At 28.6% G+C, this 11,672-nt stretch overlaps 2 long non-coding RNA genes across 4 annotated transcripts; both read left to right on the forward strand.

The window, feature by feature from the left end:
* Positions 1-647: 647 nt before the first annotated feature.
* On the forward strand, positions 648-2,560 carry LOC113380718. The gene is made up of 3 exons (XR_003367477.1): positions 648-867; positions 1,951-2,044; positions 2,341-2,560. It is a non-coding gene; the product is annotated as an uncharacterized LOC113380718 (long non-coding RNA).
* Positions 2,561-6,247: 3,687 nt separating this feature from the next.
* LOC113380717 lies at positions 6,248-10,214 on the forward strand. 3 transcript variants are annotated; one of them, XR_003367476.1, is made up of 10 exons: positions 6,248-6,851; positions 6,935-7,123; positions 7,297-7,427; positions 7,527-7,609; positions 7,926-8,014; positions 8,284-8,391; positions 8,706-9,071; positions 9,155-9,343; positions 9,517-9,647; positions 9,844-10,214. It is a non-coding gene; the product is annotated as an uncharacterized LOC113380717 (long non-coding RNA). The 3 variants fall into 3 exon arrangements; XR_003367475.1 differs by having other exon boundaries at positions 6,249-6,851; positions 8,805-9,071; positions 9,746-10,214; XR_003367474.1 differs by having other exon boundaries at positions 6,249-6,851; positions 9,746-10,213.
* The last annotated feature ends 1,458 nt before the right edge of the window (positions 10,215-11,672 follow it).

Genomic DNA, 11,672 nt, shown 5'->3' on the forward strand with positions numbered 1-11,672 from the left:
ATATGTCACGTTTAAATGCTCTTACGAGCGTTCCAAGAATGTATTTTTGTATTTTCAGGAAATTGTATGTTTGATATTCGGTTTTCTATTAGTGCATATTTGGTTTTGTATAATGTTACTGATTTTGTAAAGAAACTAGTTACGTTTTTAAAGGAGTTATTAAATAACAAAAAATTACGATTGCTAGAACACCCATACACACTGAAGTTGGCTCCGGTGTTGACCATAACCTGTCAAAATTTCAGCGGTGTTGCTTTCTGCAAATGCACATGCATGCATGTTGCATGTTGGCATGTTGCATGCCTTGTACAATCTGTTCTGTCACTTTTGTCTAATGTCTAAGCCGCCGTCTAACCTACAACAAGTATTCGTAAATGTAAAATTATTATTTCTGTGTTCAACAAATTCTGTATATAATTTCTTCGCGTGTTTCTTTTTATACCATAAAGTTTGGTCCTTCATCACGGATAATATTAATAAAATCAGTGTTAATATATATAAAGGACGACGATTTTTTCGCCGTGAAGAAAGTTGATAAAAAGTTTCATAAATGGTTGAAACTTAAAACTATTCACGCTAAAAACAAGAATGAATACGCTCAAGCTCAACAATAGAGCAGCAATATTTATTATTGGTGATTGAGTGGATGCACGCAGATTTCATTTGAGAAGAAGTTAGGCGCACGAGGCTCCAGAGTTTGTCATCGCTGTTATTCGCGTTACTGGGGCTCATCTGAGAATTGGAGCACACCTGGCACAGAAGGCTATGTCGCACCTTATACAATAACAACACAAGACACTGTCATACAAGGGTTTGGAGCACCGGAGTGGCGTGAAAGCGGTATTTACGACAATTGTAACTTGTAAGGTAAGGTACAAATAGAATGAGTTAATTAAAGTACATGTTATTTAGCATATGTCACGTTTAAATGCTCTTACGAATATTAATACCCCATCACTGTCTAGGTCGGTAGATTCAAATCCAGCATTAGATGTAAAGTTACCAGAGATCACGTTACCCAAGTTCAACGGTGATTATAGTGAGTGGACCCAATTTATTAGATCTTTATACCTTGTTAATTCACAATAACACAAAGTTGCTGCAAGTCCAAAAGTTGCACTCTCTAAAGGGAGCTCTACTATCGTCTGCTGCAAAACTAATATCATCTTTAAGCTTAACGAATGAGATTTACACTGAAGACGGCCTATGAGCTACTGTGTAAGACTTATGACATTAAATTTTAAATACTGAATTCCCATTTGCAGCAGATCGACAACATACCACAGATACACAAAGGAACAGGCACAAAGTGCGAGGCAACAAATACGTGCTCTTTCAACTGTATATGAACCAACTAAACATTAGGATCTTATTCTGTTGTATATGCTGAACAAGAAGGTTGACAGCCATACTCGCATGGCATGGCATGGAATTTGTCCAGGAATGGAAAGTTCTTCTAACGGTAAATCAATTTTTTTCCTTTCTGGAGCTGCGGGTTTGTGCCTTAGAGAACTCATTCAAATTAGAAAGTAGACCCATTCAGGAAAATTCTAAAATGGTTCATGTTAGTACAGTGAAAAGAGTAGTATCTCCGTGTTGTTGTTGTAAGGGAAGTCATCCATTGTACAAATGTTCCAAGTTTAAGGAGTTGGAGATTTCAGGGCGCAAGGATCTGGTGTTAAAGCATTCACTGTGCACTTGTTGTTTACTTCCTGAACATGATGCTAAGAGGTGTAGTTTTAAAGGTGCTTGCTATAGATGTAAAGAGCCCCACAACACTTTAATTCATGATGAAATAGTTCTTCGTCACCATCAACTAGCCAACTCAATTCTGGCAACAATATTCTTTTAGCTAAGCACAATAACATAAAAACTTTTTTTTCCACAGTCTCTCGATATGAATGAATTTGATAGTTACATATCTATTATTAGTATTATACTATTTTGCAGATTTTACCTGAAGCCAAGTACATTGAATTGTTACGCATTTGTATTTAGAAGACTATTGGAATCCTGAGAAGCGTATCAGAAATTTGAAGTTAAGGTAATTATACTATTATTTTGTTGTATGGTTTCATTTGGTTGTAGTTAATAAAATCATATAGATCTTAAAAATATTACACTTATTTCACAAATTTTGTAAATATGTATTAGTTAAAGAAATTGGGATTGATTTGATTATTGTTTTACATTATATTTAGTACATTTATTCACTGAACAACCTGTGTCTCTTCAGCACATCAGGCTACTGGCAATTTATATGCATTTGGATTGAGTATTTGTGAATAAAAATTAATTTGATCTATTATATTGATTTATAATAATTATTATTTCTTTCAGATGTTTGTCCAATTGGCGTCATGTTAATACTTTAAACCTCTTTGGAGTCTTGCAAACTGATATTTGTTCAAATTTCAATTGCTGTAGTGTTTATTAGAAAATAGTATTATTACAATGTCAAAGTTTTGTGTGTGAAGTGATTTTTGTGATACATTCCAAGGAGTTTTTATTATCGGAGTATGGATGCTGACTTCCAGCTAATCAAGAATGATTGTAAGGCGCTGTGGTAAGTGATATTTATTTAAATGGCATGCTCATATATAATACGATCACACTAAATTCGCGGAAATATGATTGATTTCAAGCAGTGAAGCCAATAACACGTATTTATTTCAATTTAATCATGTTTACGCTATTGTCTTATAATGTTATTTATAGCTGATAACATTGGCATATTTCCATTACATGTAAATGATTCCTAATTTCTCTAAAAGTTTTCACACTTTTATTAAGTTAGTTTCATACAAATTAGTTTTCTTTTATGAATTTGTTAAGGAATTCGCGATTTAGCCTTTTATTTTGATGCTTTCTTGCAAATTGGTTTCTTTTATGAATTAGTTAAATGTTTTAAATATCTGTACGCCTTTTCTATTCATTCAGTATTTGTTTATTTCACAATAATATTACTGAGTAGTTATTAATTAAACAATAGACCCAATATTAGTATTTGCTTCGATTAAATTGTTTTCAAATTTTATATTAGAATATAAGAATTGTTCCGTTTAATTTTTTTTCATTAGCTTTGATTCTATTCATATGTGCAACTAATTTTTTCATTGTGAAATTTAAAAATATTTGAGAATATGGAGAAAGAAGAAACTTTTGGCAGTATTCTGAATGATATGATTAGATTTTATTGTATATCATGTTTGAAAAGCAATTCAATGCAAACACGTGGTGTAGTTTCAGACCTCGAGGAAAGTTAAAACATTTGGAATCCGATGACAAATTTGAATCACTAGAAAAATCAATTTATTTATTTTCACAACATATCTGCTTGTTGCCAATATGGAGATTAGAGACTGTGTACAATAATTTTGCTATAAATGCGAAAATTACAAAAGTTATGATGCAACTTAAAGAAATTAAACTATTTTTATCATTTATTTTTTTCAAATTTCATAAATCAATAAATTTTTTTACATATGACGAGCTTTTGTGCTTATCGTGCAAGATGTAATTGCTTATTGAAATTAAAAATACATTATGAATTCTTTATTTGCACAATTGAGTAGAGTTTATAATATCAATTTTGAATATTGAAGAATCAAATACAAATTGCAATTTCATAACTTCATATTCGTTTGTTTATACATATTTGAAATGACGAACCAAAATTAATTTGTAAATTTATTTTCATTTAATTTTGTTTCATTCAATAGTGGTAATAATGTACCTTGTCTGTTTAAATTCATTACATACTTAGCAAATTTGTCACTTTAAAAATGAATGTGAGTAACATACATTAATCCTACACGATTATTTTTAAACAGTTGTAAAGCAACTCGATTTACTTCAAAATGAATATTAAATATGCAATTGATTTATGCTCACAATGCATTTTTACTAAAACATAATTTTTACATATGAACTTTTTGCATTAATATAAATAATGTCAATTATTTCAATAAGATATATTTTGTGAAATCTGTACAAAATTGAACAATGTACAACAATTTCGAAGAGCCAGATTTATATAGATGAAATTGATATTGTTATTGCAATACACTTGAACACATTTTTTAAGTGCTACAAAATGTATCATCTTTATTGAAAGTTTAATAGCATTTGATAAATGTAATTAATGTGAATGAAAAACTAAAAACTGCAAGCCTACATTGAATGACGTGCACGTTGCATACAAATTTGATGAAATCATACAAGTTTTATAACTGTTTTAATATTTATGAATTTGTATCAAATAATGATATGAATTATTAAATATGAATGCAAACTCAGTCTACTGTTGAATCATATTTGAATTTCAAATCATAAAGTTTTGATAAAAATACAAATGAAAATTCTTTCATTGGCATTAGCAAAAGATTTTACTTTTTACTTGTATATTTTTCATTCATGCTTGATTTTATTTCTAGTGATTTTGATAATATTTAATAAATTAATTTTATTAACTGTTCAAAAAAAAAAAGCCAAAATGATCGATAGGCAAAAGACACCATCTATATATTATGATTTTGCAATTTTGAACTAGCAATTTATTTTTATATAATTTGTTCTACATTTTATATAATTAACAATTTAATTGAATAATGTCTGAAATTGAACAATTTCAAGCGAATAATATAAAATGTTCTATGTTGTTGGAATGTATGGTATTTGTGCTTATCGTGCAAGATGTAATTGCTTATTGAAATTAAAAATACATTATGAATTCTTTATTTGCACAATTGAGTAGAGTTTATAATATCAATTTTGAATATTGAAGAATCAAATACAAATTGCAATTTCATAACTTCATATTCGTTTGTTTATACATATTTGAAATGACGAACCAAAATTAATTTGTAAATTTATTTTCATTTAATTTTGTTTCATTCAATAGTGGTAATAATGTACCTTGTCTGTTTAAATTCATTACATACTTAGCAAATTTGTCACTTTAAAAATGAATGTGAGTAACATACATTAATCCTACACGATTATTTTTAAACAGTTGTAAACAGCAACTCGATTTACTTCAAAATGAATATTAAATATGCAATTGATTTATGCTCACAATGCATTTTTACTAAAACATAATTTTTACATATGAACTTTTTGCATTAATATAAATAATGTCAATTATTTCAATAAGATATATTTTGTGAAATCTGTACAAAATTGAACAATGTACAACAATTTCGAAGAGCCAGATTTATATAGATGAAATTGATATTGTTATTGCAATACACTTGAACACATTTTTTGAGTGCTACAAAATGTATCATCTTTATTGAAAGTTTAATAGCATTTGATAAATGTAATTAATGTGAATGAAAAACTAAAAACTGCAAGCCTACATTGAATGACGTGCACGTTGCATACAAATTTGATGAAATCATACAAGTTTTATAACTGTTTTAATATTTATGAATTTGTATCAAATAATGATATGAATTATTAAATATGAATGCAAACTCAGTCTACTGTTGAATCATATTTGAATTTCAAATCATAAAGTTTTGATAAAAATACAAATGAAAATTCTTTCATTGGCATTAGCAAAAGATTTTACTTTTTACTTGTATATTTTTCATTCATGCTTGATTTTATTTCTAGTGATTTTGATAATATTTAATAAATTAATTTTATTAACTGTTCAAAAAAAAAAGCCAAAATGATCGATAGGCAAAAGACACCATCTATATATTATGATTTTGCAATTTTGAACTAGCAATTTATTTTTATATAATTTGTTCTACATTTTATATAATTAACAATTTAATTGAATAATGCCTGAAATTGAACAATTTCAAGCGAATAATATAAAATGTTCTATGTTGTTGGAATGTATGGTACCTCTTATCAATATGCTAACAAACATTCATTTATCTTTATTCTTTGCTCATGAAAATCAAATTTAATTTCACTTGAAATTTTTAATTCATTGATTCTTGAAAAATTGAAAAGTGAGTTCCTAGACAATATACTGAGTGAGTTTGCCATTCAATTTGTTAGCTACAGTTATAATTGTAAAGTATATTTAGGTACATTGATTTTATTATATTACTAGCTGACAACATTCACTATTCTAACCTACAATATTCAAAGTAATATATTTTTATATGTGAATGGCAAACATTATCTCGTAAAAACTTTATAAGTTAAAAATTCAATGTTGTTGAATTTTCTTAATTTGTTTGAAATATTTACATTGAAAATTATTTTAGGTTTATATTAATTTGACAGTTTTCAATTTCTAGATTGAAGGAAATTGCAATCCACTGATATTTTTAAATAGATGACATTTACTCACATGTCTTACAGTTGATTTTTCTGCTAATACACACTAGAAGCAACATCATGATTTGAACAAATCGTCGTTTGCATTATGAATAATACATAAAAACTGTTTGGGAAATCTTTGAGATCGACATTGAAATGCTTGTTGTGGCAAATGATTCATAACAAAAATTTATTTAACTTGGAAATTCACAAGTGCCGGCGCTACCGCGCTTAACGATGTGGCATTATGGACTTGCCGACATACATATTGTGGGATAGATGCTCTGCAATTCCTACAGTGAATGAAACAATATGGACTTGCCGATATACATATTGTGGAACATGTGCATTCTTGAAAGAAATAACAAGGGTGATGCTCTAAAAATCGTACATTGAATCAAACAATGTGGACTTGTCGACATGCATATTGGGTAATATGTGCATTCCTGAAGAAAATAACGTGAAAAGCAATCGTGGGCCCTAACTGAAGAGAACCATTTCAAAGAATGGAACCAATGTATTCTTGCCGTAGGATTTCAAAGAGGCTGCTGCTTTTATTAAATTAGGTATGTTTAGCTCGAATATTTAAAATAATTCATGTACTCTACTCTTTAAATAACAATAGTTTAATGAATTTATTTTATTTCAGAAATAATCCTCACTCGAACAATACAATATACCTTTGGTGCATTTGGTGCAAATGGATTGGCTTGAATAACTAAACACGTCAAGACGAGAACTGTTGGAAGAAAACCAGGCAAATCAGAGGATGCATGATTTCAAATCCTAGAATTACTAGTAAATGGCTACCTAATTAAAGACTTTGAATCAAATATAGGTAAGTTATTGTTAAACTGCTTGATAATATTTAAAAATTTCATCAGTGATGAATTTATATTACAAATTTAATTTACTCGAGTATTGCAGTCAAATAATATAAATGATTTAAAAAATTTGCCGGTAATTTTTTATATAAATTTGAATAATTAATGTAATAATTTTTTTTTACAGAGAATACCGGCAATGCAAAACAAAGAATATTAGAAAAACATCATCAGCTATGAAATATGCTGCAGCTGGCTGCTACTGCAATTCTTGGTCAACTCTCAAAATGAATGGAAGGCTCTCGTGCTTCTTGATAGGTACAACAGTTAAATTCAATATTTTATTCAAAATAAAACAGTTTATATTTTTTTTATTATTATTATTATGAAGTTCTTAAATTCAATTTTCTTTTACAGTGAAGGTTTCGAAATAGACAATGGAATTTAGTAAAGATGGAAAGTGTTTGAACATCATCGTGCTCTGCCAAGGGCCTAATCAGGTTAGTAATTATAAAATAGTTATAATTACACACATGAGTATAAAAATTGACAACAAATTATAAGAAAAGAAAATACGAGTAATTTTTCATATAAATTGCAATGATATTTTTAAATAAAATATTGTTAATATTTAGTGTTTAAATGTAACTGTATACGTACAATTGTTATTGCAATTAAATCAACAAATGTTTATTTCTACATTTATTTCCAAGATTTTATTTCAAACTTAAATTTATTTATTAAGTTACTGAAATGATTGGTTTTTAATATAATCATTAGAAAATGCAAAATTAATGAACAATTAATTTATTTCAGGGAAGACAAATGAATTCGAAAATGACATTGTCTACGGCAGAGCTTTAGAAGCAACATTATCCCTGCATGGCAGCAATAGTGACCATAAGGTGTGTGATGAAATAATTTACAATTAATACTAATGAAATATTTTAGTATTTGGAAAGTAAAATATAGAAATTTTTTATTATAATTTGGCATTGCATATCATAAATGAATGGAAATTGTTCAGCAACTACTAAATTTTGAATATTTGAGATCTGAATGAATGATCAATCATAAATTTTGTAATCCTTGATGAAACAATGTTTTTGCCTCTAAGTATTATTTAATCTAAATATGAACTATTGAATTAAATGCAATTCATTTTATTTTTCAGTCATTTGCGATCACTATGCAAAGGCCAAGTGTATCAGGTCTTAATCGGGGATCTGTTTATTAAACTCTTTGCTGCCTGCAGCCTTTGTGTTGTCAATGAGGATAAAAGGTAATTAATAAAATGAAATAATTGAAATATACATACAAGAGATTTATTTTTTAAATGCTTGAATATTACTCTCAATTAAGTTTTAAGGTATTTAATTTAATGCAATAATTAAAAAATGTGAAAGAATTTGAATGCTTTTACACAAATGTTGAGTCAATAATACTTTTTTTTATTTGTTCAAGAAATTACGATTAAATAATGTTAAATTCATAGAGAGATTTTTCATGTGGTAATAAAATATACAAGTATAAAAATCTATAAACAAATTCGTAAAAGTAATACAAATTAATTGAAAGAGATCATTGTATTTAAAGTATGAAGTAAGATGTTGCATTATGGACTTGCCGACATACATATTGTGGAATATGTGCATTCTTGAAGGAAATAACAAGGATGCTCTGCAATTCCTACAGTGAATGAAACAATATGGACTTGCCGATATACATATTGTAGAACATGTGCATTCTTGAAAGAAATAACAAGGGTGATGCTCTACAAATCGTACGGTGAATCAAACAATGTGGACTTGTCGACATGCATATTGGGGAATATGTGCATTCCTGAAGAAAATAACGTGACAAGCAATCGTGGGCCCTAACTGAAGAGAACCATTTCAAAGAATGGAACCAATGTATTCTTACCGTAGGATTTCAAAGAGGCTGCTGCTTTTATTAAATTTGGTATGTTTAGCTCGAATATTTAAAATAATTCATGTACTCTACTCTTTAAATAACAATAGTTCAATGAATTTATTTTATTTCAGAAATAATCCTCACTCGAACAATACAATATACCTTTGGTGCATTTGGTGCAAATGGATTGGCTTGAATAACTAAACACGTCAAGACGAGAACTGTTGGAAGAAAACCAGGCAAATCAGAGGATGCATGATTTCAAATCCTAGAATTACTAGTAAATGGCTACCTAATCAAAGACTTTGAATCAAATATAGGTAAGTTATTGTTAAACTGCTTGATAATATTTAAAAATTTCATCAGTGATGAATTTATATTACAAATTTAATTTACTCGAGTATTGCAGTCAAATAATATAAATGATTTAAAAAATTTGTCGGTAATTTTTTATATAAATTTGAGTAATTAATGTAATAATTTTTTTTTACAGAGAATACCGGCAATGCAAAACAAAGAATATTAGAAAAACATCATTAGCTATGCAATATGCTGCAGCTGGCTGCTACTGCAATTCTTGGTCAACTCTCAAAATAAATGGAAGGCTCTCGTGCTTCTTGATAGGTACAACAATTAAATTCAATATTTTATTCAAAATAAAACAGTATATATTTTTTTATTATTATTATTATGAAGTTCTTAAATTCAATTTTCTTTTACAGTGAAGGTTTCGAAATAGACAATGGATGGAAGAGAAAAACCACATGAGTAGTACTACATATATGATACAAAATTTAATGCAATTTATTTTATATTCCAGTTGAAAGTGATGACAATACAGCCATGGACTTCACTGTTACGGTTTAATAGCACAATTGCAATGATGCAAATTCCTTGCAGTGAGTAATGCCTTCCAGATATACAGTTCACCTGCGCCTCTTTTTTAACCATTGGAAAAGGTATTTCATGGAATATAATATTTCAAATGTACTATTAAATAAGTTTGGTTGTCTGTTAAGAAGTTTTGAGCAAGCACTGTTTATTTTTCAATTTAAATAAATGCCTATTATTATTCAATCAATGAAGATTATCACAGATAAAATTTGATAAACTATTGATTCGAATAATTAAAAGTAGTAATATGTATTTGAATGTAGATAATCCCTGTGAATTACTGGTTTAAATAATTGCTAAAAGTTGTATTAATTTGACTGTAGATGACACTGTGAATTACCGGTTTGAATAAATGTTAAAAGTAGTGAAATCTATTGGTACATAGGTGGCGCTAGGATATTATTGGTTCGAATAAATGCTAAAAGTTGTAATTTTTAAATGTAGATAACGCCTCTAGAATTGCTGGTTCGAATAATTGCTAAAAGTTGTAATTATTTGAGTATAGATGGCGCGTGCGATTTACTGGTTTGAATAATTGCTAAAAGTTGTAATTACCTGAAACTAGATGGCGTCTGTAAATTACCGGTTCGAATAATTGTTAAAAATTTGTAATTATTTGAATGTAGATGGCGCTTGTGATTTACAGGTTCGAATAATTGCTAAAAGTTACAATTGTGAAGCTGTCTACTAAATTCCTGGAGCCATCTGTGAACGGATATGTCTTATTGATGCTGAAAGCAAGGCCCCCTAGATTTCTAGAAGGCCTTGCCACAAATATATATATTAGTGGGTTCCCGATCAAGGCAAGTTTTACTATAGAAATATTTTGATCAATAATTGTGTTTTTATTTTTTTTTTGCCCTGACCGGGACTTGAACCCGACACAGGTTTCTTTTGTCGAATTCAAGAGCTGAGCTGCTACCCACTGAGCTAATCTCAACCGAAACAAAATATATAATATATTAGTAGGTGAACCTGGTCTGGGACCCTCGTTGCGGAAGTGTTTTACGCTGGAAAGTGATGGTGTCTATGGGTGATATATATATATATATATATATATATATATATATATATATATATATATATATATATATATATATATATATATATATACATATAGCATACATATAGCATACATTATACCTGCTACATATTACACTGCTGCTTTATATGACATCTGGCACTAATATATATGAGCTTTCTTGCAATACTTTGGTATATTTTGCCTATCATTGCCTATACTTTATATGTTATTCACGCCTTTAAGTATTGCGTTTTTAAATAATATGTATGCAAATATACTTTCTTTAGCTTGCATTAATAGTTATAATTGTAATATGCAACAAACAATTCTTCTACTTATCTTTGGCATTTCGTACTTAAATCCCGTAGCACATCTACGACAATTTGCAATACATTATGCATTGCTTCGTAAACCCTCCGGCACATTTACGAAATTTTCAATCGTTTTGATAATTTTTGTACTAAGTGCTCAGTCGAGTAAATTTTTTTAGTATAACTTTTTTTGTACTAAGTGCTCAGTCGAGTAAATTTTTTTAGTATAACTTTTTTTGTACTAAGTGCTCAGTCGAGTAAATTTTTTTAGTATAACTTTTTTTGTACTAAGTGCTCAGTCGAGTAAATTTTTTTAGTATAACTTTTTTTGTACTAAGTGCTCAGTCGAGTAAATTTTTTTAGTATAACTTTTTTTGTACTAAGTGCTCAGTCGAGTAAATTTTTTTAGTATAACTTTTT

This window comes from Ctenocephalides felis, unplaced genomic scaffold (assembly GCF_003426905.1).
Source record: "Ctenocephalides felis isolate EL2017-DRISC unplaced genomic scaffold, ASM342690v1 CF-g0.4_SCAFFOLD_02333, whole genome shotgun sequence".
Classification (NCBI taxonomy): Eukaryota; Metazoa; Arthropoda; class Insecta; order Siphonaptera; family Pulicidae; genus Ctenocephalides; species Ctenocephalides felis.